General features: G+C 45.4%; 1 protein-coding gene across 15 annotated transcripts in view; it reads right to left on the bottom strand.

The window, feature by feature from the left end:
- The window catches only part of Mical (Molecule interacting with CasL), a 388,129-nt gene extending 385,656 nt beyond the window's left edge, over window positions 1–2,473 (bottom strand). For 9 of the 15 annotated variants that reach the window (XR_010856376.1, XR_010856355.1, XR_010856363.1 and 6 more), the window contains exon 1: window positions 2,130–2,269. The gene's annotated coding sequence lies outside the window, so the exon portion shown is untranslated. Of the gene's footprint in view, window positions 1–2,129 lie in introns of all 15 variants that reach the window. The other 6 variants (XR_010856357.1, XR_010856370.1, XM_067123010.1 and 3 more) reach the window with 4 other exon arrangements.
- Window positions 2,474–25,964: the final 23,491 nt, after the last annotated feature.

Here is a 25,964-nt window from a genome sequence, read left to right as displayed (position 1 = left end):
CAATGTGGACCAGCTGGAAAGTGTGGACCACATGGCCCACTTCATGATTATTATCAGTCATTACTGTTGTTTGAATTATCTTCATTGCAGGAATAATTATACCTCAACCTATACAATCAACCAGTCATTTTAAACAACAATAAAAAGTGAAAATATTATTCAAAGGGGTCTAAACTTTTACTGGGCTGTGTTTTGGTTTGAGACTTGGTCCACAAGGTTAGCATTAAGCTCTGTGGCATGATGTGCCTGTGCCAACCAGAATTAACCCTTATGCCCTTAAAGGCAATGACTATTAATTTAAGGCCTTGCTTAAAACTGGCATCCTGCCACATATCTGGAAACCTTGGTGGCCTGGCCACATAATATAATACAACCTTTTTACTGGCTGACAGATTCCATCTCACAAAAGAGGAACCAACCAGAGCATTAGTTTCTGTTATGGCTTTGATAGACCTGATAAAAACTATATCTCATGGATGGGATGGAGGTAAGAAATGCAGGTGACATACTTGCATTAGTTTTAGGTTTAAAACCAAAATACTGTACAGTATATGAAAGTACATTACACATTTCTCATGAATCCAGAATGATTTTGTGTTATAACAAGAAAATTACAGGCAATGCACTGTATATCTATAGTTCAGACAAGTGTGTTTGCCAAGACAACAGCAAAGTCAAAAAAATTTCAGAAATGTGTTTGCTTCAGCATGGGTCATTTTGTATTACTTATGTGTCCAGAGTGTTATATATCACACTAGAGCTTCTCATGATTCAACAGCCTATGTCTGCCATTTTACACTAAGAAAAAGATATTGGTAATCTGCTGCATAGCCTAAGAAAAAATATTGGTAATCTGTGAATTTCAGTCATTAGCATTAAACTTTAGTTAGTAAATCAACTGAAATGTGGCCACATTTTAACAGGTATTTAGGCAAGTAGCAAAAGTCAGAACATATGACATTTTGCATGAGCGAGAATATATAAAATCTGTTTCTAATTGTTATTAAAATTTATATTATTTCATAAAATTTGCTTGGACTTTGGACTTAAGTCACATTTTTAGTTTGTGATAAGTTTAGAATTGTATCAGAAAGCTTAAAAAATTAGCTTTCTAATGATGGGTAATTTTGCACAGCCTGATTCTGGCATGTTACAGGCCTCACCATATGATCATGAGCTTATTTCACAATGGTCATCACAGACAGATTTCATGTATATTTCATTCCTACAAATAAAAAAAAAATTATACTGTCACATAGGCTAAGTGTTAACAGGCTTAAGGTAGGCCAGGCTAACTGCAGAACTAACCTATCCTATCCTATGGGATAATGAAGCCAATTTAACTTATTTGAACTCATCCCATCAACACAGGAGAAAGCAAAAGCTGTTTAGGCTATTTTCCATAAGTTATAGCTTAACTCGAGGCTATAATTTAGCACAACTATAAGCTAAATTATTTTCAGTGAAAATTATCTTGCAAACAAAAAGCCTACGCCAATTATCGGGTCTAGGTTTATCCTATCATTTGAAACTAAGAAAACTGGCCGATTTGGCCACTTTGGACAATGACTTAATTCTTTGCCCATGCCTAAATGGTTTAGGTTTCAGCAATGTAGCTAAATACTAGACTAATGTTCATTAAACAGGCATAGCCTACAGTTTCTAGAGTATTAGTGCTTAAAATATATTTTCTGTCCTAACTGTCCTAACAGCCCGGTAAGGTCTGGCCATCACTGTTACATGGAGAACACTCAACTATTGTCCATAAATGACGGATAATTTGCTTTACGTAATTAACAGGCCAGTTACGGTAACAACAACATAGGCTAAAAAAAAAATCGGTCAACACCAGCACCGGCCTCCCTCACATCTCTAAGTAATGTACTCCAACACACGGTCTACAAAGCTTTACAACCAATTTCAAGCACGAAAGATGGACAGCAGCATATAAAACATCTTTATACAAACATTCTATTCGTGGTAAGTTACAAGAACAAGTGTTGTTTACCGTAGACACCTCACCTTCTGAGTGGAGACGTCATGTAACATCAATCTCTCCTGTCACTGTGGAGCATATCTTTATTAATGAAACACTCCAGTATTAAGGGAAAATGTGTCTTGCTACTTACCTATGTGTAAAATCGGCTGCCCTCGGAGCAATTACATCCAAATGTATAATAATTAACGGAAAATCAAAAGTTTCTTGCTAGAACTTATAGTACACTGACCTCCACAACACTTGGCTAAAGTCACAATGGCAAAGGAAGTCGTTCGAGACTCAAGAATTGTTTACGTAAGATAAAAGAAACTACAGATAATCACGAATATTCTACCAAAAGTAATGTTTTGTTATTTTTAAATTATTTAGTTATTATAAAAGTTGTCCGTTACACGATATTTTACATTTTCTTTTCGACTTATTGCTGGTACGAATTTTATATGAATGCTGCAAGTATGAAATGCAACTCAGAACAAAATGGAGACCACCCTCCCCCTTGGCGCTTGATTTTGAATATCTGCAGATGCATACAGTCGCCTATATTTATGACAAAGCTTTTTTTCTAAAACAAACGAACACTGTATAGCCTTAAACACCAAAATTTATGTTTTAGGAATGGTATACAAACGGTCAACATCCTCTATCGAAGTTTAAGCTTTAAAATATTCTTACTTTCAATCACTCAGAGTTGAATGCAGACACATGAGAGATGCTGTCACCACGATATGCACCCACCCACTTATACACACACCTACACACACACCAAAGATATATAAGGTTTGTTTAAGAGAGTACGTCATATATATAGGGATGAGACTCAAAATAAGTCTAAGAAAAACTGCAAGTTAGGGAGGCATTACGCAGGAGGGAATGAAATAACATTAGATGGAGAAAGAATTAATGAGGTAAAATCTTTCAGATATTTGGAATATTATGTCCAGTACAGGTTCTTTGAGTTGCAATTTAGTCAAATATTTCAAAAAATATAAATAAAAGAAATGGCAGACTAATTAAGATCTGGATATCAAACAGATAGAAATTGCTTACAAAAGTAAGATTATGCCTTCCATGGGTTGCTGTCACTGTCACACAGGCCGGTGGTCCTTTTAATCTCGAGGTGAATAAGTTAATAGTTTATACTCCTCAAATTCAGATTACTCAGCATCAGTGTCCAGTTGCCATTATGGTACATACTGGTATTCTGAATTAATCAATATACGAGATAGAACAATCCTGAGTAACTGTTCAGTTTTTAGCGGTTTTTGTAGATAATCAAACGCCAAAGGTTCCATCATAAGATATTTCACTTTCCCGAAAGATGAAATTGTAATAAAAGGTTTGGATACAAGCCTGTCGTCGTGCTGGCAAATTTAATCCTGATATGCTGTTGTCTTCCCTGTTCATTTTACAAAGGATAATCACACTGATGACATGAAATCCCCACTGCTCAAAATAAAAAAATTAGAGGAACAAAAGATTGTTGAAGAATGATCTAGTGCCTTCACTTTTTCTTGATAGAGTTGGTAGCTGGATCTGTAATAGATTCTTCTATATCCGGTGTGAATATCTATTAGAATATTGTTATTATGCAACATATTTATTTATAAGGTAATTAAATTGTGCTTTCTTGCTATTATGGATAGTAACATACATTCCTGCCAGACTATGGAGTACTTAATCTTTGTACATTACTTTTGTTATCTGCTTATGACTTGTTAATCAGTGTTTTAAAAAATGAAGTAACACATGAAAGCAACGAGTACTTGTTTAATGATTTATCTCACACATGATGAGTGTAACTGGCTCTGGAAATTTGAAAAACAAGTCTTTCATTTAATTAAATTGATTCTGATTTTGAAAAAGAAAGTGACGCGATGGATGGAATAAAGGAAAATGAAATTGTAAAGGCAAAAGACAACACGGCAAACACAACTAGTGATGAAATAGAGGAATCTGTAGTGGCAGATTTACCGATTGAGGTGATCAGCTCTTTGTGAAATTATTCATATTTTCAGATTAAGACGTTTAAACAAGATAATCTTCATGAACAGGAAAAGGAATAAGATTTCCAGAGACTCGGCTAAGAAGTGTTTTCTGATGATTACTTCGTGATGGATGATTACAATAATTAGCTTTACGCGTTTAAAGTTAATGCCTTATTAACACAAGGCCCTCCCTACTATTGTTTCCAGAATTTCCTAGCCTCAGAATTTACCATCATTTGCCAATGCTGTCTCAACCATTATCCCCTAAATTCATAGTTGTGAAGGAAATTAACAAAACTAACAAACAAAATTTACTACAGAGACAAAACTGCCAACAACGGCCCCATTTTTAACAATAACATAATGTTGCCAATGCAGAGGGTATGAAAATAAAAAAAAGAATCTCGACGAATAAAATCCATTCTCTTTTTTAACTATTCAAAGACCATCGGAACTGTCCTCAGTAACTTATACACAAATAAGGATTTGTCAGCAGGCGTTTATTTACAATACCATTTACAAAGAATGTGAAAAAGTCTAGGGTGAAAAATGGCGAGAGTCTAAGTGGAAACGTTGAATATTTAGAGTAGGTGAGGGAGGAATCAAAATGTTATGAGAAGGTTGATCGTATGGAGAGAATGGAGAATGATAGGATGGTGAAATAGTGTGTAATTCTGAATTGTTAGAAAAGAGTAGAAGTCCGAGACGCTGGATATATGGCCTGAAAGGTGTTGAAAAGGAAGGACTTCAATATTCAAAAAGCATGAGAGTTTGTGCAAGATAGAGGTAGATGAGATAAGCCTTCTGTATAAATGTGTCCAATGTTGTAAAGGTTTCCTGTACAGGGGGGTTCATCCACGATTCAACAGTTAAAGTACCAATGTGGCATTCGTAGAATTTTTTGTTTAGTATTATTATCTCCAGATGTAACAACTTAATGTTGAAAAAATATGAGAGAGAGAGAGAGAGAGAGAGAGAGAGAGAGAGAGAGAGAGAGAGAGATTTCTTACATGCATGAAATCAGCCTTTAACTGCTGAATCAACTTATCAAGGATGAATCCGACAGCGTCAACTCCAATAGCCTCCCCCTACAAACACTCACCTACAGAATACTGCATCACTTAGGCCTATCTTGCATCCACTCTAAGTATTCTTGAATGGTAATGCACTTCAGTACAACACATCATCATCCTCATCTTATCAGCTGCTTCTAGGTTTCCCTCTCCTTTATTTTTTTTTCAACATTTCTGTAATCAGTATCATGTTCACCAACATATCAACCTTAATTCTGTTTATGTAGCACTAATCTATACTTTCCTTCCGGATCCTGCTTTTCAATTTACCACATTTATTTCATATCGCCACAGATTTTACGCTTTCTATCCCTCTTTCTCCAAATAAACTATATTGCCTAATCATTTAATCTCAATACCTTTTATTTACTTTCAACATCCACACTTCACATTCAGAAGTGAGGCCTAGTTAATCAATCCTTAATGCACTCCACTCTTTGCTTGAATGAGGAATACTTTACCAAAATTTTTGCAAAGATCATGCTACTGCCTTACTTGCTTCGCTTGCTGTGTGACTCGTCTCTACTTTCGTCCTACCTTCGTCTATTACATTTACTCAAAAATACTAATATTAAGCAGTCGCCTATACTATGATTCTCTAACGCTGTCATTGAAAGAAGAATATAACTTTCCGTAGGAAGTTATAGTTACCATTTTCTTCTTGCATTGGTATATAGAACGTGCATTGTCCTGATAATGACGGTATAGTTAAAAATGAAATGGTTTATCTGAACATTCTGTTTTCTTCATTTTCTATGCTAGATTAAAGTTTTCTATGAGATGTAGCAATAACTATAGTTTATGTCAGCATTCAACTTTTTTTTTTTTTTTTTCAGTAAACAACAACGGTGCGTGCCATAAAAATCGTTTTGTTGGAAAATACGTGAAAATTACCAGCAATAAAATCGAATCATGATATATTTGGGATAAAACTGAAGTCGGTTATTTTTCGGAAGATCCCGGCCACCTCCCACATTGTAATTTATATTTTTCTTGGGTAAAACACATCAAAACAAAAAAATTCATCTCAATACACGACCTCAGCAAATGCCTAATAACAGAAAAATAATTAATCAAATTACGACTTATAAGTTAAGACAATAGCCTACCAGCCGCCCACCCCCTCCGTAGCTAATATGGCAAAATTGTAACTAGCAAACATCCCTAGGTCACGTCAGGTTGGTATTTCTAGGTTCTTTTAGTGCCCTATCATTTCCTAGTTATTTTTATATGAAAAACCCAAAAATGGCTAGCTGGAACCTTCCGAAATGGCTGGCTGGAGTCTTCCGAAAAGTTAACCTGAAGTCTACTTCCGTGCCCCTCTACGTTTTTAAGAGGTGTTAAAGAAACGAGCAGGAGAAAGTTACTGCTGATTTACTGATGGATTTAGATTCAGCCAGCAGCACGCTGGCACGGGCTCTTGCTCCCAGAGCAGCCCGTAATGATTTATTGATGTTGTTGTTGTTTTAGATTTAGCTGGCCTTGTGCCAGCACGGGCTCTTGCTTCTAGAGCAGCCCGTAACTCTATGTTGATGATGAGTCTGTGAGATGGGTAGGTTAATGAAAACTTTTTTATGATACATGAAAGTGATTTTGGTGGGGGTGAATTTTGAAATGAAAAGATTTAACAGGCAAGGTTGCAACCTCTTTGAACTCTAAGGTACCCATCAGATGAGGATAAAAGTACGATATCAGTGAGTGTTGGCTAGTGGGAGAGGCCAACAGATGGAGAAAAAGGAAGAATTGAGTAGCAGGCACAGGTAGCTAGTATGCTAGTTCGTGGTGATCTAAAGCCATATTCCTTGTCCGGTCCTAATTCTTGTGTCTGTATGTGTTTTGTGTATTTGTTGGGTGTTGATTGTGATGGATGGAATGATAGGGGAGGGAGTGATTTCTAAAAGAGTTAGCATCTAGAGATGAATGGTAGGCTATGGCTTTTGATTTGTTGTCTGGGTCAGGTCTGTTGTGTCTGATTTAAGAATTGGGAGGGAGATTGGGTGGTTAAAGGTATGGATTCTTTAGAGTTACCGTGGTGGTGGGTAGGAGCATAGGAAGCCTGCAAATTCATGGATGTTTGTCAGTATGTGCTTTGTTATTTGGGTAGCTGTTCTTCCACTACCTTCATAACTTGTTCTTAGCTGTTCTGTTTCTGTACAGTCAAGAAGGTAGTGTTCCAGGGGTTCTTCTGGGATTGTTTCACAGTACTTGCATGGTTGAGGATTGTCTACTATTCTTTGCCATGTGCACAGGTATCCTAGCCTTAGCCAATGGATTATGACTGCTAGGGCCCGTGACATGTCTTTGGTTATATTGTGTGGTTTTAGGTTTATGGTGTCCATGTACCATTTGGCAGTTTTTGAGCCACCGAAAACAGCTCTTCTGACTTTGCTTTCCTCCTGTAGTTGGCAGTTGTGTGAGTGAGGGGGTGATTTTGATACTAACGTTGGTGTACCAACCCACTTTTTGCTAAAGAACCTGCTTCTTCGTATCCTTGGATTCCCACATGGCTCGGAATCCAGTTTAATGTTATTTCCCTGTTTCTGTTTTGATGGAGGCTTGCAATTGCCCATATGCTTGATAGAAGTCTGATGTTTTCCTTTGCTTTTCCTTTTGTTATAGCCTGTAGTGCTCCTTTTGAGTCAGTATGAATTGTTGTGTTTCCCTGCCTATGCTGAGAGTCTTCTAGAGCTTTTGCAATGGCAATCAGTTCAGTTTGTAGAGTGGAGGCATTGTCAGAGAGCCTCCAGCATCCTTTGAGGGTTGTTGAGTGGACTCCAGCTGCTGCTGCCGGGATGCTGAGATCTACTGATCCATCTGTAAAATATTCATTTGTGGCTGCAGTTTTCCTGATTGCCTCTTGGGCTGCAAGCCTTAGCTGTTGAGCAGTGCATGCTTCTTTGCTTGCAGGGAGGACTGTAAAGTTTATCTTGAATAGTTCAGGCTCCCAGGGTGCTTGTTCTCTGTACTCTGCGATTGGCGTGTCTTCCTTGATTGCGGCTGCTTGATTTTGCATCCCTAGATTTATTGAGGACACAGGCCGTTTATATAGCGGCGGACTGACGTCACGCCAAGGAATACGATGAGAACCAGGGTGACCTGAGGTCAATAACATTTGACAATAAATACAATGAATAAATACACTCTGAGTTGCAAAAATGGACAATAATGAAGTTGACGACATTCTGATACATAAGCAAAAGAAACATATGTAATACAAGTTAGTAACAGGTATATATTTACATAGATTAGTTTAAATGATTGGGTATGGCTGATCCTGCGTGACCCGTTATCATAGGAGTGGCATAGAAAACGGGTCACCATCATAGAAGACCCGCTTAGCGGGGACTTTACAAATGCTCACCCCCAAGACGTGGGTAACGTCTGATCAATCCACGTATCTGCTGGGGCATTGAAGAGTGCCGCGGCTACGCGAAGTGAGCGGGGGTTGCGCTGTGCTTGGGAGCGGCTGGCTGCGGGTGTGGGCGGATGTTTCCGGGGGCGGCCTCGTGACCTCCTTCTGCGGCGGCCTGGCTGCGGAGATGACTGCTCAGGTGGAGGGCGCGGTGTGGTGACTCCTGTTTCCTCCTCCAAGAGGGCAGGCTTGATGTGGTCGATGGACACCCAGTCGTCTTTTCCATGAAGGGCGAGATGGAAAGCCTTGTTGTTCCTCTCCAGCACGCGGAAGGCCCCCTGTAGGGCCTGGTCAGCGGTGGGTGGATGGCGTCATCCCTGACGAAGACATGAGTGGTGGAGGACAAGCCGGGAGGCGTGAAGGCGACTGACCTGTCGGTGTACGTCCGCTTACAGGGGGCGAACTTGCCGACTATGTCGTGAAGCCTCTGGACTGATGGGTTGTGGCGGTCCTCTGTGACCAGTTTGCCTGGGACTTTGAGGGGATCCCTGTAGATTTTCTCCATTGCGGATGGGTCGCCGTTGGCTCTAGGGGCAGTTCTCAGCCCGAGGAGGACCCACGGCAGCTGGTATTTCCAATCTTCAGCGGTGCAGCGGGCCATGAGGGACGCTTTCAGGGACCTGTGGAACCTCTCCACCAAGCCGTTGGCTGTGGGGTTGTAAGTGGTGGTGGTGTGGTGAGATGTCCCCAGCAGGCGTGCCAGGGCGGACCACAACTCGGACAGGAAGGCAGGGCCCCTGTCAGTGGTTATGTGGTCCGGGACGCCAAACTGCCTGATCCAGCTGGAGAGGAGGGCCCCGGTGCACGCACTGGCAATGGCTTCCTGCATGGGCGACGCTTCGGGCCACCTGGTTGAGCGGTCAACAATCATCAGGAGATATCTGGCCCCGCCTGACGGGGGAAGTGGGCCGACGACATTGATGTGCATGTGGCCGAACCGCCGCCCTGGCTGTGGAAACTCGCCTACTCCAGACTTGGTGTGACGACCTATCTTGCTGGTTTGGCACCGAAGAGACTGTCTCACCCAAGTCCTCGCGTCCTTCCGCATTCTGTGCCAGACGAACTTCTCTGTCAGCAGGTGAACTCTGCAATGGTCGCGAGGTGTCGTTGCTGCCTGGAAGACCATGCGTCCCCCTGCTTGGTGAAGGCGTGGACCAGCAGCTGGTGGTCCATGTAGATTGTGAAGGGCGTACCCTCCAGGAGGAACTTGAAGTTCTGGACCACCCGGTGCACTGCGCAGAGCTCCCTGTTGAAGGTGCTGTAGCTGGCCTCCTTGGGGTTGAACTTTTTGCTGAAGGAGGCGATGGGCTGGGGGCCGCTGTCAACGATCTGCTCCAGGATGGCTCCACAGGCGACGCTGCTGGCGTCTGTTGTCAGTTGGAGGGGAGCACTGGGGTCAAGGCTGTTGCCTCGGCGAGGGCAGCCTTCGTCAGGGAGAAGGCCTGCTGCTGGCTGGGTCCCCACACTAAGGATTTTGGTTGGCCCTTCAGGATCTCCATCAGGGGGGCTATGGTGTGTGCGATCCCGGGGATGAACCTCCTGTAGTAAGTTACCATCCCGAGGAACTCCTGGACGGCCTTGACGGAGGTGGGGACGGGGAACCTGGTGATGGCTGCGACCTTTGATGTGAGCGGGCGGATGCCATCCAGGGATATCGCGTGGCCTAGGAAGTCAGCTTTCTCGACGCAGAAGGTGCACTTGTCAAATCTGATGATGAGGCCATTCTCCTGCAGGCACTGCAGGACTGCCCGGATGTGCCTCTGGCGTTCTTTGTGGGACCTGGAAAATATAAGGATATCATCCATGTAGCAGACGCAGAACTTCAGGTCCCCCAGGATGCTGTCCATCAGCTGCTGGAAAGTCGCCCCCGCCTTCCTCAGGCCAAAGGTGGAGAAGATGAAGATGTAGGACCCGAAGGGTGTGATGATGGCGGTTTTCGGGATATCCTCTGGAGCAACTGGTACCTGAAAGTAAGATTTTAAAAGATCGAACTTAGAAAATATCTTGGCCCCATGGAAGGAGGCCGTGAGATCCTGTAGGTTCGGCAGGGGGTAATGGTCAGGTTCAGTTGCGAGGTTGAGCCGCCTGTAGTCACCGCAGGGTCTCCAGGAGCCATCCGGTTTCTGCACCAAGTGGAGGGGAGAGGCCCACAGGCTGGAGGCCTTCTTGCGTATGCCCATCCGCTCCATCTCGGCAAAGGCATCCTTGGCCTCCTGAAGGCGCTGAGGGGGAAGCCTCCGGAACTTTGCGTGTGCAGGGGGGCCCTTCGTCTTTATGTGATGGTAGATGCCATGTTTTGCTGGGGTCCTGGGTACCTGACGGAGCTCGGGCTTGAATACGTCGGGAAACTCCTTCAGCAGCTGGATGCATTGGTGGGGGGCGACGGAGCAGATGGTAGGCAGGCTGGGTCCCGTTGCCAATGGGAGGGACTGGTAGGAGTCGGTGTTGAGAAGACGCTCGTGACCGACGTCGACTGCCAGCCCGAAGTGGGCGAGGAAATCCGCATCCAGGAGGGGGGTCCTTACATCCGCGAACAACGAAGTTCCACATATACCTCCGGCCAAGGATGGAGATCGACAGGAGCCTGGTGCCATAGGAGAGGATTGGGGACTCGTTGGCGGCCGTCATGAAGGCAGCTGGGTCCAGTGGGCGCTTGCGGTCCTCCCTGGACGGCGGAAATATTGATCTAACGGCCCAGGTGTTGACCAACATCATCCTGCTGGAGATGGTGTTGCGGACGTAGAAGCCTAATGGTTTTGGGCTCCTGGGTTCCTCTGCTGCCATGGCGGCCTGTTCTGTTGGCCGCTGCCTCCCCCGTTTTTTGGATGGGCGAATAAGCACGGTGGTTGGCAGTTCCGAACATCCTTGCCGTACCGCTGGTGATAGATAGTGAGACACGGTGGCCGTCTTTTGAGAGGGCTTTCTCTCCTCTGTCCTGATGATGGAACTGATGGGTGCCCGCTTGCCCGCCGCTGCCCTTGTGGAGTCGGTCAGCTGCTGCGCTGTTCTAATCAAGTCCTCGAGCAGCATGGTGTAGGGCTCTAGGATCTGAGTCCGGACCTCCGGAAGGAGCTGGCGGAGGAGGATCTCCCTCAACAGGCTGATCTTGGACTGCCTGCTGCTACTGTCAGTGCCGGGGAAGGTGAGGAGGTCCTGTATCATGCCCCATGACTCCATGACGCTCTGGTCCTGCAGCGGGTTGATGATGAGGTCGAGGGCGCGGGGGGCCCTCTCGGCGACGGGCAGAGAGCAAGTCTTGATGAGGGATGTTTTCAGGTGGCGGTAGGTGAGGGGGCGTGCAGCAGATACCCACGGGACGAGTCTCCTGTAGACCTCCTCCGGCAGGGCTTTGATTACTGCGTCAGCTTGCAGCACCACGTCCGTGAGTTCTGCCAGTCTGAACTGACCCTCGACCCTGTACAGCCATGATGATGGGTTTCCCTGTGTGAAGGGCGGCAGCTTTATGGCGAGGGAGGCTTTTGTTTGTCCTACTGGGCAGGGCAGCGTGAGGAGTGGGATTCTCATGTCAATATGCACTTGGGAGCACGCCGTGTGAGTCCGTTAATGACGCTGGTGATTTGCTGACAAGAGTCAGCACGGCCGAACGCTGGTTACAGCAACGTAATAAGTCTGCTAGGGGCGTGGGTAGTTCCTGGAGCCAAGACTAAGTCGCCGTGTGAGTCCGCTAATGGCTCTGGGAATCACTCCAGGGTCACCACTTTAAGAGGTGCTAAAGAAACGAGCAGGAGAAAGTTATTGCTGATTTATTGAGGACACAGGCGGTTTATATAGCGGCGGACTGACGTCACGCCGAGGAATACAATGAGAACCAGGGTGACCTGAGGTCAATAACATTTGACAATAAATACAATGAATAAATACACTCTGAGTTGCAAAAATGGACAATAATGAAGTTGACGACATTTTGATACATGAACAAAAGAAACATATGCAATACAAGTTAGTAACAGGTATATATTTACATAGATTAGTTTAAATGATTGGGTATGGCTGATCCTGCGTGACCCGTTATCATAGGAGTGGCATAGAAAACGGGTCGCCATCATAGAAGACCCGCTTAGCAGGGACTTTACACATTTGGTTACTACCAGTTTACATGCAAAACTGCCACCATGTGTAATGGTAGTCTCTTGGGAATGAACGTAAAAGCATAAACAGTAGACGGCAAAGATCATAAACAAAAAGGACATGAACATAAACAAAAACTTGAAGAAAAGGTGGCAAAAATCCTTGTCGGCCACTGGCGGGAACAAGGCTGTGGTAGTAGTCTAAAGTTTTACCAGTTGATTAAAAAATTACCAAATTAGAAATTTATTTCATACGATTATTGACTATTGTTATGGGCGCCTGCACGTAGGGCCAGGTGGGGGCACTCCCAAAATCCTGGAAAAAATTATATATATATATATATATATATATATATATATATATATATATATATATATATATATATATATATATATATATATATATATATATATATATATATATATATATGTTGTGAAGTTCAAGAAATGTCAAAGTGAAAGACTGATCCTTTATTATTCTCGACAGGTGTTTATAATACAGAAAGCAGACGGAAAGGTAGCAGGCGACCTGCGGCCCCCTGCTGTGTCCATACAAAGGTTGTGTTTGTTAACAGGCATAAAAAGACATATATAATGCATTACAAAACATGTAAAAGGTAAGTATATATATCGATGGACAGGCCGTACAATGATGCATACAATGAGATACATAAAGAATCTGAAATATCAACAAGTAACATATATGATGTGATTAATGTACATATGAAGAGAGAAACACAAAAAAGGAGAGGCGATCTGACGCCCTTACAAATACTAACCCCCCCTAAAGACAATGATTAGAGGAGTAATTACTGGATGAAAATAACATTGATCACGCAGACACTGAGGCAGTTGGAGTGGGCCCCTGCTCCTGGAGAACTGTGGGCGTGGGGTGGAGCCAACATCTGGGGTTGGCTCAATGTGTTTCCTGGGCCGCCACGGAGCCCGCTATGGTGGGGGAGTGGGTGTTTCTGCTGGGAGGTACTGAGGGGGAACTCTGGGGTGCCTGCCTTCTTCCTCGCGTACTTCGCTGTCCAACAGGAATGCCGGCTTCAGCCTGTCGATGGTGACCCAGTCTTCCTGCCCGTGGATATCAAGGAGGTATGCCTTGGCGGCCCACCTGATGACTCTATGTGGCCCCATGGAGACCCCTGTAGGGACTGGTTAAGGGCCTTCCTGCATATACCCATTCACTCCAACTCAGCGAAGGCCCTCTTGGCCTCCTGAAGGTGTTGTGGGGGAAGCCTCCAGAACTTCATGTGCATTGGGGGCCCTTTGTCTTGATGTGATGATATATCCCGTGTTTGGCGGGGGCCCCGGGCACCTGACGAAGCTTGGGTTTGAATACCTCTGGGAATTCCTTCAGGAGGGAGGCATACTGGTGGTGAGTGATGGAACAGACTGTGGGCTCCCTGGGGCCCGGCGAACAGGGGCAGGGACTGGCAGGACTCGGTGTCCAGCAGGCGCTTGCGGCCGACGTTGACTGCCAGTTCGAAGTGGGCGAGGAAGTCCGCACCCAGGAGCGGGGTCCTAACATCCACGACGATGAGGTTCCACCTGTACCTCCGGCCCAGGATGGAGACCGACAGGAGCCTGGTGCCACAGGAGAGGATGGGGGACTCGTTGGCGGCCGTCACAGAGGCAGCCAGGTCCGGCGGCCACTTGCAGTCCTCTCTGGAAGGGGGGAACACTGACCACATTGCCCCCCTGTCGATCAGCATCATCCTGCCGGAGGTAGTGTCACAGACATAGAAGCCTACTGGTGCGGGGCTCCCGGGTGTTTTGGATGCTGCTGCCATGGCTGCAGCCTCCCTCGTTTTTTGGGTGGGCAAAAAGGCAGGGGGCTTCGCAATTCCGGGTATCTTTACCAAACCTCCGGTGGTAGTAGCAAAGCCCTGGCCTTTCCTTCTTCTGGTGGAGGGGTGGCTGCCTCCTGGCGACGACGTTGATGTATTCTGTGGCTGGGTCCTCCGGCTGGAGGCAGTTGATGGGGTGTGCGGGCATGGCTGCCCTCTTCGCCGCCCCTGTGGAGTCAGTCAGCTGCTGCGCCATCCTTATCAGGTCCTCGACCGGCAGGGTGTAGGGCTCTGTAATCTGTCCACGGACGTCTGGGAGTAGCTGCTGCAGGAGGATCTCCCTCGACAGGCTAATCTCTTTGTGCCTGCCGCTGATGTCTGTCTCAGGGAGGAGGAGGAGTTCCTGGGGAGCATGCCACGTCTCCAAGAGGTTTGTGTCCTGCCGGGGGTTGATGGCAAGGTCGGAGACCGGCAGGGAGCAGGTCTCGATGAGAGTGGCCTTTAATTTCTGGAAGGTGGCAGGGCAACCTTCCTGTATGTATATCTCCTCCAGTAGGGCGTTGATAGAGATGTCTGCCTTCAACACTTCGTCGGTCAGGACTGCCACCCAGAATTGCCCCTCAACCCTGTAGAGCCAAGACGCTGGGTTCTGATGGGTGAAAGGTGGCAGCTTTATGCTGAGGGCAGCCCTCAGTTGGTCTGTCAGGAGGGCCATTGCACGGGGAGCGGGTACCGGTGTGGAGGAGCGTGTGGGGTCGGCGTGGAGGGCTCAAGAGGGGGTTGCACAAGGGAGACATCTGCCTCCAAGAAGTTCACGGTTATTTGTATGTGGGAGGGAATGTCTGCATCCGTGCTCATTCCGCACCCTCACTTGGAGTGTGAGGGGAACACTCGCGTCAATACATGCATGGGAGCGTGTTGTGTGGGTCCAGTAATGACGCCGGTGATTTGCCAACGAGGGTTGGTAACACCCGAACGCTTTGTTAGAGCGCCGTTGTTAGTCGTTAGGGGCGTAGGATGGTTCATCGGGCCAAGACTAAGTCTTCCAAACAGTTTGGGTCCGTTAATCGGCTCTGGGAACAGGACAAAACAGGAGGTTTTCACCAACCATACAATATTTCAGTCTTTCTAAAGCATTGTTGTCTTAACGTAGCACAAGACAAGGACTGCTTGTTTAATCATGATGAAATGTTCAACCCTCTTCTATAAAAACTGTGTGTGGTTTCTGTTTGTGAAGACGCCAAAGGTCTCTCCATTTCACATTTATTATGCGTTGTATCCATTAAAATGTCTTGAATCTCAAGTGCAATTGGCCATATGTAGAATTTCCTGACCCTTCCACTGATGTATGTTTCATCACCGTATGTTAATTTCTTTACACAAAACAAACACAGATGTAACCTTTTATGTCAGACAACTGTAATGTTTAACAACAGCTGATTGGATTCTGTACATTTATCTCAGTAAGGAACAACACATAACACCCAGCCACTATGTGCTATTCCCAGTCCTTACACTGGTGACCCCGCAAAAGATGACAGGTAATAAACCCTACAAATTTCCAATAATGATAATGAGTTCTCAGTATTAGTCCGACCCTCCGAGGTGACCCACTCCACCACCGAGCCCTGGAACCTCCTCCAGGAAACCTGAAAACGGGAGGTTCAGCTGACCAGACCAGCCACGTCAACCTTCAGCCTGCTGCCCCTCTCGAGGGCTTTATCAAATCCTTCAGCCCTCGAGCCGGCCACCGAAGGATCATCCGACGTCACCCTTCAAACTTCCTCCTCGAGCTCCTGCTGGCCGGTGCCGCCTTCAGCCTCCTACCCGCCCCTAAAGCCCTTCGAGCCAACTACAATTGTCAATATCGATGCCTCGCTTGTGGGGAAATTGTAAGGAGAATTTCTTCCAAACAATCAGACGTTACACACGTGCTTGGATGAGGGGCTGTCTCTTCAAACACGTAAAGATTGTGCTCATGCCAATCTGACTACAAAACAGTACACTGAGCTTTCTCTACAGGAACATTTCAACCAATAGTATTTCAGTTTATATCATTGTTGTTTAACGTTAATCACCACACAATGCAATTCTAATCATGATTGAATCTTCTGTACAATTTGAACTCTCTCCATTTCATTATGCTATTGCATTGTATCCATTAATCTGGATGAATCTCATAGTATAAATTTCTGACTTCCAGATGTATGTTTATCACCGTATGTAATCATGTTTTGATATCGCCATCTGTTTGTCTGCCGACAAACACAGATGATTTGAACCTTTTATGCCGTTTTACCTGTTGTGTGTAGAATGAGTCGGAATAAAATCTTCCAAGATTCTGACATTTATCTCAGTAAGCAACCAATAAATAGTTAACACCCAGCCATTATGTCGCTCATTCCCAGTTAGACTTTATGAAATTTTCCGTTAAGGCTTGCTGTGACATTTGGGTCACCACCGTGAGATAAAGAAAGAGAGGAAGACAAGGACTGCTAGTTTATTGATGAAGCAACCCTCTTATAAAGTCATGTGGATGTCAGCGTAGCCAGACGCAGTGCAAATGGATAAGTTAACCTTTTGTCAAAATATTTCTTTCAAACAGATACATACAGACAAAAATGTTTAATTTGGAATAAAACCCTACTCTGACACATATACTATGTATATAAGGGCAAATGAACAGGTAATAAATATACAAATCACAATAATGATAATAAGGTTAGTGATCTACCATCGGGTCAGCTGAAGGCACCGTAAGAACGGGAGGTTCACCAACTTTTACCCATTGAATATTTATCTTAAAAAGTACATTTAATTCCTTGAGGAGAAATGCATATCTAAATGTAATTTCTTGAGGTGTGCTTGGATGAGGTCATGAAATAAAGATTGTGCTCAAATCTGACTACTTTGGTGTTGAGTAACATTGAATGCAGGCTAAGTTTATATCGTTTGTTTAGTTAATATTAAAGGCAAGATTGATTGTTTTTTGAACTATCATAAGATAACTAACCTGGATGTCAAGTATAAGACTTGTATTAAGTCACTATGTTTCGAATCGTTTAGGTCATACGATAACACTGAGTGCTTTTTATTCTGAATGAGTGAATAAAATTGCTGTGACCAGGATCGCATGATTTACAGAAAATAGTTAAAGTTAACGAAATTTTGGATTGCTGTGACATTTGATAAAGATAAAGACAACTGGCTGATGGTAAATTATTTTAGAATGTCATGTGTTAGCCTAGCCTGAAATGGATATTAGGATTAAAGTTTATGGTAAGTTTTCAGATACTTAAGTAAAATTTAATTTAGAATAAAACCCTGTGTTGTACACTGTATATATGTGTGTGTAATCTAAGTGAACCTATGATATAACTGCACCGATCTACCATTGACTGATTTGAAGAGGTAGCCAACTTTTAAATATTATGTTTCGATGGTGATGTATAGTATAATTTTTGGCGCTGGCAGTTTGTACACTTTCAGTAATTAAGAACTTGTGTATTTGAACAAATTATAGGCTGTTTTCCCTGGAAGAATTAAAGAGAAGATGGGGGTTTTAAGCCTGTGATAACAACTGGTCAAAAAAGGTTATTATCACTTATTGATGAGGTCATATCATAGTATTTCTTCACTGAAGTGACTTCTTGAATTATTTATAGGAATTGATAACAAATATTGATCTGAAGATCTTGGAGACAACCTGACCAAATTATAAAGGAAGCATTATAGCCTTTTCTGTACTGAAATTCCTAAACTCCTCCATCACTGTTTTTGTAGCTGAAATAGTTTGACCTCAGGTCACCTGTAAATCTTGTACCCACAGTCTCTGCATTATATGCAGACGTCCGCACGCTGCTTTATAAGTGGGTCGCTTCATCAATAAACTAGCAGTACTTGTCTTCCTGCTCATTATTTTACACCTCTTTCACAGTGGTGACCCTGGGAGTGGTTCATGGAAGCCATTAATGGACCCAAACAGCGACTTAGTCTTGGCCCGATGAACCAACCCACGGACTAACTACGGCGCTCCAACAAAGCGTTCTGGTGTTACCGAAACTCGTCAGCAGGTCACCAGCGTCATTAGCGGACCCACACGGCACACTCCCAAGCATGTATTGATGCGAGTGTTCCCTCACATTCCAAGTGAGAGCACGGAATGAGCATGGACGCAGACATTCTCAACCACATACAAATTACCGCGAACTTCTCGGGGACAGACGTCTCCCTCACGCAACCCCCTCCTGTGCTCTCCTCCACGCCTGTACCTGCACCCTGTGCAATGGTTCCCATGACGGACCAACCAAAGGTGGCCCTCAGCATAAGGCTGCTGCCATTCACCCATCAAAACACAGCATCCTGGTTGTACAGGGTCGAGGGGCAATTCAGGGTAGCAGGCCTAACCGACGAGGTGTTGAAGGAGGACATCGACATCAATGCCCTCCCAGAGGAGATATACAAGAAGACTGCCCCGTGGTTAATGACGACAGCGAGCCCCGCCACCTTCCAGGAGTTAAAAGCCACTCTTGTCGAGACCTGCTCCCTGCCGGTCTCCAAGAGAGCCGCCCGTGCCCTCGACCTCGCCCTCAACCCCCGGCAGGAGGGGAACCTCTTGGAAACATGACATGCCCTCCAGGGCCTCCTCCTCCTCCCTGAGACTGACAGCAGCGGCAGGTGCAAAGAGATCAGCCTGTCAAGGGAGATCATCCTGCGGCAGCTACTACCAGAGGTCCGTGGGCAGATCACAGAGGCATACACCCTGCCGGTCGAGGACCTGATCAGGGTGGCGCAGCAGCTAACGGACTCCATGAAAGCGGCAAAGTGGGTATCCACACCCGCACACCCCATCAACTGCCTCCAGCCGGAGGACCCCACCATGGAGGGCATCAACGTCGTCGCCCAGAGGAAGCCATCCCACCAGCAGAAGAAGGAGAGGCCGGGGCTTTGCTATTACCATCAGGGGCTCGGTAAAGCTGCCCGGAAATGCGAAGCCCCCTGCCTTTTCTTCCCTCCAAAAAATGGGGGGGCGGTGGCCACCCTCACAGGCCTCCATGGCAGCAGCAACTGAAACACCCGAAGGGCCCCACACCAGTTGGCTTTACATCCGCGACACCATCTCCGGCAGGATGATGTTGATCGACACCGGAGCCATGCGGTCAGTGTTCCCGCCTTCCAGAGAGGACCACAAATGTCCGCTGGACCTGGCTGCCTCTCTGACAGCAGCCAACGGGTCCCTCATCCTCTCCTATGGCACCAAGTTCCTGTCAATCTCCATCCTTGGCCAGAGGTACAGGTGGAAATTCATTGTCGTGGACGTTAAGACCCCACTCCTGGGTGCGGACTTCCTTGCCCACTTCAGACTGGCAGTCGACATCAGCTGCAAATGCCTGCTGGACACCGAGTCCTGCCAGTCCCTGCCCTTGTCGTCGGCCCCAGGGAGCCCGCCATCTGTTCCGTTGCGCCCCACAAGTATGGTTCCTTCCTGAAGGAATTCCCAGAAGTCTTCAAACCTGAGCCTCGCCAGGTGCCCGTGGCCCCTGCCAAACACGGGATATATCATCACATCAAAACAAAGGGGCCCCTGACACGAGAAGTTCCAAAGGCTTCCTCCACAGCGCCTTCAGGAGGCCAAGAAGGCCTTTGCTGAGATGGAAAGGATGGGCATATGCAAGAAGGCTCCCAGCCCGTGGGCCTCCCCCCTTCACATGGTGCAGAAAGCTGACGGCACCTGGAGGCCCTGCGGCACTACAGGCAGCTCAACTTCGCTACAGAACCCGACCACTACCCTCTACCAAACATGCAGGACCTAACGCCTCCTTCCACAGGGCCAAAATATTCTCAAAGTTAGATTTCTTAAAATCATATTTTCAGGTCCCAGAAGGAACACCCGTAGCACATCCGGAAGGTCCTGCAGTGCCTGCAGGAGAGTGGCCTCATTGTCAGGTTCGACAAGTGCACCTTTGGTGTCGAGAAGGTGGAACTCTTGAGCCACGAGATATCCCCAGGGGATGTTTGCCCAATGTTGTCAAAGGTCGAGGTTGTCGAGAGGTTCCCCACCCTTACCTTCATCAGGGCCGTACAAGAATTCCTCGGAATGGTCAATTACTACAGGAGATTCATCCCAGGGATTGCGCACACCATGGCCCCCCTGATGGAGGTCCTCAAGGGTCGTCCAAAGACCTTAGTGTGGGGCCCTGACCAGCAGAAGGCCTTCTCCCTGACGAAGGCCGCCCTCGCCAATGCAACATCTTTGACCCTCCAGGACCCCAGCGCTCCCCTCCAGCTGATGACGGACGCCAGCAATGTCGCCTGCGGAGCCGTCCTGGAACAAGTCATCAACGGGACCCCTCAGCCCATCGCCTTCTTCAGCATGAAACTCAGCCCCACCGAGTCCCGCTACAGCACCTTCGACAGGGAACTCCTTGCAGTATACCAGGCGGTACATCACTTCAAGTTCCTCTTGGATGGCACGCCCTTCACGATTTGGACTGACCACCAGCCGCTGGTCCACGCCTTCACGAAGCTGGGGTTACGCATGGTCCTCTAGGCACCAGCAGCACCTTGCGGCCGTCGCGGAGTTCACCTGCACCATCAAATACCTCCCCAGCAGGAAGAACCCAGTAGCCTACCCCCTCTCGAGGATCGAGATCGACGCAGTGCAGCTTGGGATCGACTACAAAAACCTTGCCCACGATTAGGCTGCCGACCCAGAAACCCCAGCCTACCGCACAGCCGTCACGTCACTGAAATGGGCGGATGTGCCCCTCGGCCCTGGAGGGTCAACACTGCTGAGGGACATGAGCACTGGCCGCCCCTCCCCCCTGGTGCCCGCCTCCTGATGTCAGCTGGCCTTCGACGTCATCCACGGACTGTCCCACCCCTCTGGAAGGAGACGGCCAGACTACTGATGGAGAAGTTTGTCTCGCATGGCATACAGAAGGACACGGTGGCCTGGGCAAGGCAGTGCATGCAGTGTCAGGCCAGCAAAATAGGGCAGCACACCGAGTCTGGGGTGGGCGAGTTTTCCCAGCTGAGAAGACGTTTCGGGCACATCCACGTCGACGTGGTGGGTCCTCTTCCTCCATCAGGAGGAGCAAGATACCTTCTAACAGTCACTGACCGCTCCACAACATGGCCTGAAGCTACGCCCATTGAAGAAGCCACCCCAGTGGGTGCGCAGAAGCCCTCCTCTCCAGCTGGATCAGCCAGTTCGGTGTCCCGGACCATATAACTACAGACAGAGGTCCCGCTTTCTTGTCCGAGCTGTGGATCACTCACCACAGCACCACCGCCTACAACCCCGCAGCCAACGGAATGCTGGAGAGGTTCCACAGGTCCCTGAAGGTGTCCCTCATGGCTCGTTGCACCTCTGAGAGTTGGAAGTACCAGCTGCCCTGGGTCCTCCTCGGGTAGAGAACCGCCCCTAGAGCCAACGGCGACCCATCCTCAGCAGAAAAAGCCTACGGGAGAGACCCTGGTAGTCCCAGGGGAACTCATTGCAGAGGACAGGGACGACATAGCAACGCAGAGGCTCCGTGACAGGGTTGGGGAGTTCACCCCCTGCCAGAGGACATACACCAACAGGATGTCCCCCTTCAGCCTCCCGGTCTGTCCTCCGCCACCCACGTCTTCGTCAGGGACGATGCCGTGCGGCCACCCTTAACCAGGCCCTACAGAGGACCTTTCCTTGTGCTCGCAAGGGACAAAAAGGCATTCCGGGTAGCTGTCCATGGAAGGGAAGACTGGATATAGATAGACTGCCTCAAGCCCACATTCCTGGAGGAGGATGTTGGGGGCGGTTCCCAAAGCTTCCTGCAGGATATAGCAACCCACCTGCCAGCCCCATGCGCAGGAAAGCGTCGTGGCCGTCCCCAGAAAACCCCAAAACCAGACAGGGGGACACCCCAACACACCGCTCCAGAGGGCGACCACTCCCTCCAGTGGACAGCCAGAAAGTGGGGTCCTCCGCCGCCCCCCAGCAGATAGCCGCTTGATCAGACGCCACTCTACGCCTTGGGGGAGTATTGTAGAGTCCCCACCAACACGTTCTGTAATGAACATCCCGTTTTCTGGCGCTGCCTTCACATTCGACCTAGGTCGGACGTAGAACACAATATTAAGGGTCATTATTATGAATTGTATATTTTATTATCTGTTCAATTGACCATGCATTATGTACATGTAACAGAGTATTTTTATGTCAAACCAGACATTGTTAATCATTATGTTTTCTGTTTGTACCTGTCCTGTTTTTTGTAGAGAAATAGTTTGACCTCAGGTCACCTGTAAATCTTTGTACCCGCAGTCTCTGCGTTATACACTTGACGTAGACGCACGCCGCTTTATAAGCAGACCGCTTCATCAATAAACCAGCAGTACTTGTCTTCCTGCTCATTATTTCGCACCTCTCTCACAAGTCCACTCATAGCTACATTCATTTCATCAAATGACATAACACACAAGCAATCCCATCCTGCCATTGTCCCAGCTTTATGATATAAAATTGTTAATACTGATGTTAATATTCGTGGCTCAACACTGATCTTACCAACACAGTTGCAATGTTGAAACAGAAGGATAAGGACATTTCACTGTATTATGTCAACAGTGATAAGCTTTTGGACTTAATATCGCAGGGTCAGTGCTCGGCTGATGCCATCTTCACACCAGTGAGTAATAGGGAGTCCAGTTAAGAGGGAATCAACTTGTGAGGGCGAAAAACACTTGCTACATGTGGCATGGCAAAATGCTTGGTCAATTTGTTTCTTTAGAACTATAGAGGTTAATAATATGGAGCGACGATCTCCCTGCCGAGCTTGTGACCTTGGGTAGCCATATTGAAAGGTTTCGGTTGAGCTCATAGTACTGTACTTCATTATTATTATTATTTTTACTATTATTATTATCTTATTAATATTATTGTTTTTACTGTTGTTGTTATTATTATTATTGTTATTGCTGTTATTATTATTATTACTATTATTATTACTATTATTATTATTATTATTATTATTATTATTATTATTATTATTGATAGAGAAACCACAAGATTCTGTGTATAACTTGTTTACTGATAACATTTACATATTACTGATCTGAGCACTTTCAGGTCCTAACTGTGACCCTTTTTCAAGAGATGAGGTAGGAATGTGGTTGACCAAGGCCCAGCAATCTTCTGAACTTCTTCTCCTCGCATCGTCATTTGTTGATGGCTGTCCTGGTTTCCATTCTCTGAGAGTTGTTTATCTCCTCCTGTCGGTTTGATATCCTGATCTGATGGTCAGTGGTATTAATCCTTGTGGTATGTGAGTAGTCACTGTCTGTTGGGCAGGAGACCTAACTCCAGGTCATAAGGGCTTCCATCTTAGCTTCTTTTAATATTAAAGATCGGCTATGGGATCTTCTGAGGTAAATCCTTTGTTTCCTTCTATCACTTTAATCTGTCTGATGAGTGCCCCTTCCACTACCCTCTATGACTGATGTTATTGCTTTTGTATATAAGCCTACTGTTTTTAAAATCCATCCTATGGTCCTTTTCCCAACAATGCCTAGCTATAGCACTCCCCTGTGAGTTGAGCTGTACTGCCCTCCTGTGTTCTTGGACTGGGTAGTCCTTAGTCTCCCACCAGCCCCACCCACATATTTGTCTCCACAATTGTTGCAATTAATTATGTATACTCCCCCTATATCATCTACATTACTGTCTTCTTCCAATTTATTTTTACATACTTTGTTTTTTTTCGTGTTGTCAAAGGTATACACAAATTTATATTTAATTTCTCTCATTTTTTATGTAATTTGTTTCATTTTAGGCATATAAGGGAGTGGGAAACTATTTGTTTTCTGTATCTATGTACTCTCCAGCTTTTCTGTAAAAATCCTCCTAGCTTTGTTGAGTGCCCTTTTTCTGAACCATTCTGCATGCTAATGCATCAAAGCTTTCATCAGTAATTTATTTCTTTATCTATCTTACAAGGGTCACACGTCTCATTGCCCTGAGAAATAAACCTGTTAGAACACCCATTTTACATCATGACTGTGAAAAGAGAAGAAATGAATATACTAGTTTGTGTGTGTGGGCTTATGTGCTGAATTGTCCTATTTCTTTCCTTTCTCATCAAGATGTCTGAAAAGGGCAGTTTATTATCATACTTTTTCTAGAGGAAGTGGATATTGTTATCAAAACTATTGAGTTCGTCTAGAAAGTTTCTATTTCACTTTCATCACCCTGCAGAATGGCAAAAATATCATCCATCTCCACCAACCTTCACCCCCAAGTTAGGGACATTAATATTAGGAACTAGATTAGTCTCAAAAATATTCCATATATATATTAGTAAGTATTGGCGATAATGAGGACCCCATAGCTACTCCATATTTCTGTTTGTATACTTGTCCCTCAAACGTAAAATAAGTATCACTAACACATAATTTGATCAACTCCAGGAAGACATCATTTTTATAAGTTCGGATTGAAATGCCCTCATTTTGTTTAGGTTGTAAAAATTCTAAAACTTATCTAAGGGGACATTGCAAATAAAGCTACTACATCAAAATCCAAACTATATTCCCTTTATATTCTTTGTTCTTAACTTTCTATGAAATCTACTGAATGTTTAACATGTGATTCTGAAAATTTACCTAAGTATATTCCTAGTTCTCCAGCTAACCACACAGCTAGGTTTTTGTTGGGAGATTTCATACTAGAAACAATAGGGCGTAGTGGGCAGCCATCCTTGTGTATTTTGGGCTGCCATATGTATGCAAGTTCAGGTTTACTTGAGAATAATTCTATTGCATAGCGTGTCCCTTCCCATTACATAGTTTACTGATTATTTTCTTCACATTCTGCTGAAGGCATCTTGAAGCTTTTGGACTGTGGGAGATTCTCTATTTTAGCGTAGGTAGTTTCATCATCTAGTAGCCTGTACATTTTCTCCTATATTCTGAACTATTCATGATAACAATGCTACCCCCTTTGTCAGCTTCATAATTCTAATATCTTTTGTATCTCTTAATCTCTCTGTAGAGCGGTATAAATCCGCTGGCAAGATATGGTCTCCAAGGTTGTTTTCATTACTCCCTATCACTCTCTGAAACGGGCAATCATTGTGTTGTTCAACATTAAGGTAGTTAATCTTGCTATTGAATTCTATATTGATATTATTTTAGTCCCTACACAGAAATTTAATCCTAGTCCTAGTGCTGCTGTTTCATCCCTAGTCAATAATCTGCTTGAGATATTTTCTTTTATATTATCCATAATGCTAAATTTGATCCAAACGGAATTAGTAACAATCTCTCAAACTTATTTTTAATAAGTTGACTATAGCTAGGCATTGTTGGGAAAGGACCATGGATGGATTTAAAAACAGTAGGCTTTATATATTGTAAAAGCACATCAGTCATAGGAGGTAGTGAAGGCACTCATCAGACAGATTAAAGTGATAGGCTGGAAACAAAGGGATTTTACCTCAGAAGATCCCATAAGCCGATCTTTAATATTAAAAGAAGCTAAGATCGACCCTTCTTGAGACCTGGAGGTTAGGTCTCCTGCCCAACAGACCGATGGTGACTACTCATTATTACCACAAGGATTACTACCACT

The sequence above is a fragment of the Macrobrachium rosenbergii genome, chromosome 21 (genome assembly GCF_040412425.1).
Source record: "Macrobrachium rosenbergii isolate ZJJX-2024 chromosome 21, ASM4041242v1, whole genome shotgun sequence".
NCBI classification, from domain to species: domain Eukaryota; kingdom Metazoa; phylum Arthropoda; class Malacostraca; order Decapoda; family Palaemonidae; genus Macrobrachium; species Macrobrachium rosenbergii.
The sequence above is the reverse complement of the archived record's forward strand: the minus strand, read 5'-3'. Positions and strand labels throughout refer to the sequence as shown.